Genomic DNA, 4,627 nt, shown 5'->3' with positions numbered 1-4,627 from the left:
TACATATACAGCATGGAATATTACTCAGCATTCAAAAAAGATAAACACATGCAATTTGCAGCAACATGGATGGTGCTGGAAGGGATCATGCTCAGCGAAATAAGCCAGAAAGAAAACGAAAAATACCGGATGGTCTCACTCATAGCAGGAATCTAGAAAACTTAAATAAGGGACCAGGAAAATGAATAACTATAAGAAAATGAAAATCAAAATCAACAAACAACTATGAACCAGAGACACTCTATGGGGTGTAGGGGGTGGGGAGGGGGGAGGGATTGGGGTCAAAATAAGGGGGTTGCAATTGTATGGGGAATATAAAAATAAAATTTTTTAAAAAAATGTACATTTCCTATGACCCCAGCCAGTTTCTTTCCTCCTATATCATTTTCCTCCTAATATCATTCACTGTCTCACTTCCAAGCCTCCATTTGATATTTATACTCCATTTTGACATATTCACCTTTATTTCATTAAATAATTTTACACTCAAAAAGTAGGTCCCACTCTTTACTGCAGCTTCATTTGACTAAATGTATTATAAACTTTCTTTATACTCTTTTAATAATAATAGTAATATGATCACATAACCACAGATACTCTCAGGTACCCAATGGAGATCAGATGGTGTACACGTAGTATCTCTCATATTTTACTCTTCACAATATCTCAAATCAGTGATCCAATACATAAATGAGGACATTGAGGCATAGAGAGATTTAAAAAAAAACTACTCTGGGTCATACAGTACTGTAATTCCAGAGCAGATATCAGTGTAGAGCTTAACTTGAACTCAGTCTCCAGTTGATACTTTCAGTAACACTTTGTTGAAAATGTGACTTTCCCTCACCTAATTTTCACTATACTAAATATGTTGAAAATTTATACTCTAACTTCTGAGATATTTTTTATGTCTCTCAACTTTCCAAGTAGCCTTACAACCTCTACCTTGAGGGCAGTGTATTCTACCAAATGATTAATACATAGTAAGGAGCTCAAGAAATGACTATTGAGTAAACATCTATTCACACTATTGAGGTCATTCCATGAATGGCTTATATACAAAATTAAGAATATGTTGGTTCCAAACTAGAACATAGTAAGGAAAGTTCAAAATTTTGGAAACCAATGCAGTAGGAAAAAAAAGTGAAAAAAGGCTATTTGTTTATCACTGTTGTGTAGCTCCTGCATTTAGCTATATAGTGAAGATACATAATAATGTTAATGATGTTAAAAATCTAGCCCCTAGAATCTTCCAGAGCCTGTTCTCAGAATTTTATTGGGAAATTTTCCTTTGTTTATGATGTTCAGTTTCTGAAGTCTACTTTAGCATAATTTGGTATGATTGAGATGTTGTATTTTTGAAAAAAAAAATAATGTTCCAAGGCATTGATAAATATTCATTTAGACTTATTTTTTTCACCAGTTTAGGGTTTATAAGTGGAAGAAAGAAACCTCTTTTACAGCATAAAAACCTAAGAACCACAGTATCTTTTGGCAAAGAAAGCTTTTTGATTAGTGGAGTGTATACAATTATAAACTCAATTGGTTTTTTTTTTTTAGAGGCATGTTTATTTATTTATTTATTTATTTATTTATTATTATATTTGTTTGCTTGTTTTGTTTATACATGCACTGGGTACAGTCAGAAGCGCGGGAGGGTGAGAGAATTCACCAGAGCCAGAGTGGGGAGCAGAGCAGGCAGAAGGACTGAAGTACACTGCTGAGGGGAGCAGCGGGTGGCAGGAGAGGTCTGCGCACCATGTGGGATCCTCCTCCGGTGGCCGGGGAGCAGCCTGGGATCGAACCGGCGCCGCAGAGGCCGCGGGCAGCTTCGCAACCCAGCGCTCAACCGCTGCGCCACCGGGGAGGCCCTATAAACTCAATTGTTAAATCAAAACACATACCAATCACCCTAGCATGTCACTTTTAATGGGCAATACATTTCCCAAGAAGGCAAGTTCTCTGCTAATGATATTGAACCAAATCATCAAAATTCAAAGACGGGCCTATAAAATGTGAAATTCCATCAGCAAAGTGCACAGTGGGTTGCAATGTGTAGATTAATGGGCAGGCTGTCAACTATTTTAATGTATGCCTCAATTGTTGAAACACATGTGATGATTAGTAAAGTTTTTGGCCTGAGCAGTAAAAGATATAAAATAAATTAAAGTCATGACACCTTCTGAATTAATAAAGCATTTGGTTAGGCTGTATTGATAAATCGCAAACACAGATTAAAAAAATCCCATAACTGGATATATTTTCCCCTAGGCATGCTGAGAACTCACACTGGCCTCTTCCTATGGTGTCTTCCTAAATGAGCATCTCTGTGAAAGTTGGAATGCTAAGTCTTTGAAGAATCTAAGAGTGTGAATACTCACCAGTTTAAACCTTGGCTATAAACCAACATGTATAATAGGTATCACTCATAATTTTTTTTGAGTTCCAAAAAATAGATTTCTTTGTCTTTAACCTGTTTCAGAACTATTTTCACTTCAAAAGCACTTGTTTTTAAGATTTTCTTTGAAGAATGTCATTGGAAACACCTAAGCTGAAAAAATTGCACTGCAATAGAAATGAAGAATTATGTAAACCTATTCTCACTTTGGATGCAGATATATACTACAGGAGTTGGAGGCTGACCTAGTTAGATTCATCACTGTGGCCAGAACAACTAAATCCAAAGGATGAAAAAAAAATGTGCCTTGTTCTTTTGTGGCAGGTGTAAGACTTGAAATGTTATGATACTTTGTTTTTTTCTTTTTTTAATACTCCAACAGTTTATTAGAAAGAATGTAGACATTAAAAAAAAGTCCCCACTGTCATGAACAAAAAAATTGAGGTTTTTCAGCCCTCATATAAGCTGAATCAAAAAGAAATAAAAAATCCAATAGTGTATTAACATTTTTTTTCACTCATTTGCCATATTGACAGTGCAAATACAAATTTGGTCTAAATGTACAGACTCTCAAGCAACGATATATAGCCTTTCTTCATCCTCCATGCTAAGAGATGTAAAAGTTTAAGGGTCAAACAATAGCAAATGTACAGGCTTCAAAAACCATCTAAGTTAGGGCATTCACTCTTTTTACCTTAGATACATCTGGAACACTGACAAGTGATTACTTAAGTACAAGAATGTGAAATACATTTTTTAAAATAAAACTTTAGTGATATATCTGAAGGATATATCAGAGTAACAATGGGTTATTAGTTTATGGTATCAACCAATTTATTTCAGCCATTTTGAGTCCACGTTCTAAAATCTAAAATTTAGTTATCTTTCCCCAAGCCTGAACTTCCCTATCATCACGTCAGTTATCTATGTTACGAAGTAAAGGAGACTTAGGTGAAATGTTTTTTATCACAACTGCTGTACCAATTGCCTAGAACCACAACAGTGTCATGTAAATCTGGGAAATGTTCATGCATAAGGTTATTGCCCTAGCTGACTTAAAATTGCCCCATACAATGGTACATATCAACCCTTAGTGACGCCTTTTAAAAAACAAACATATTGAAAAATGGTTAAAAGAGGCAAATATAGCATTTGCCTTTAGAGCTACCAACTCAGGAATTCTCTCAATCATGAAATCTTGCAGAGAAGTTATTTTTCTTTCTTAAATTCCGGTGATGACAATACTCCTTTACTCCAGATCTGGCATTTTTTCATCATCACTGTCTTGTGAATCATCATCTGCTCCATCTACTTCTGGTAAATCTACATCCTCATCACCACCCATGTTGTTCATCATCTCAGAGAAGTGATCAAAATTAGACATGTCTTCATCTGAATCATCTTCCCAGTCTTTCCAATTATTGAAGTCCACACTAAGCCAATTAAGCTTTGCCCTTTCTTTTTTTTTTAAAGATTTATTTTTATTTATTTATACAAGCACTGAGTACAGTCAGAAGCACGGGAGGGCGAGAGAATTCACCAGAGCCAGAGCGGGGAACAGAGCAGGCAGACTGACAAAGTACACTGCTGAGGGGAGCAGCGGAAGGCAGGAGAGGTCTGCGTGCCAAGTGGGACCCTCACCCAGTCTCCAGGATTGAACCAGCGCTGCAGAGGCTGAGGGCAGCTTTGCAGCCCAGCGCTCAACCCCTGCCCACTGGGGAGGTCCTGCCCTTTCTTTTGTTAACCTTGGCCACGACTGGCCAGATTCTCCTTTTCGTAAACAACATTTAATTGAGACCTGTCCATTCTTTTATGCTTGGAATCATTTGGATCAATACAGTGAAAAAGATCAATTTCACTTAAATATTTAAAATCACTTCCTCCAAGACAACTGAATGTAAGTTTGGATTTTTCAAAATTTACATTAACATCTTTACTGTCTTCAACGCAAAATTCAATGAAGACATAGTCCCTTCAACCATACCACTTTGCAGAAGCAGGCTGCATAGGGGACGGAGCGGGGGCGGGCGAGGGGGGCGGGCCACGTGGGTGGCAGCAGCCAGGGCGCGAGTCCTCTCAGGCAGCGACTCGGTCGGGGAAGGAGGAAAGTGTAGGAAAAGGGGCACGAGGACGGAGAATGAACGTGCGTGGGTGCGAGCGCGGGGTGGCAAGACTGTTAGGATAATTTGGTTATGTTCTTTAATATGCAATGAATGCCAATATTGCCCA

The 4,627-nt window shown here is 37.7% G+C and overlaps 1 pseudogene; it reads right to left on the bottom strand.

Annotated features, from left to right (window-relative positions):
* Nucleotides 1–3,541: 3,541 nt before the first annotated feature.
* LOC119255705 (prostaglandin E synthase 3-like) lies at nt 3,542–4,405 on the bottom strand (annotated as a pseudogene).
* Nucleotides 4,406–4,627: the final 222 nt, after the last annotated feature.

Source organism: Talpa occidentalis, unplaced genomic scaffold, assembly GCF_014898055.3.
Source record: "Talpa occidentalis isolate TD23 unplaced genomic scaffold, MPIMG_talOcc4v2.1 talOcc4.3, whole genome shotgun sequence".
Lineage (NCBI taxonomy): Eukaryota > Metazoa > Chordata > Mammalia > Eulipotyphla > Talpidae > Talpa > Talpa occidentalis.
Note: the sequence above shows the minus strand (reverse complement) of the source record. Positions and strands in the feature narration are given on the sequence as shown.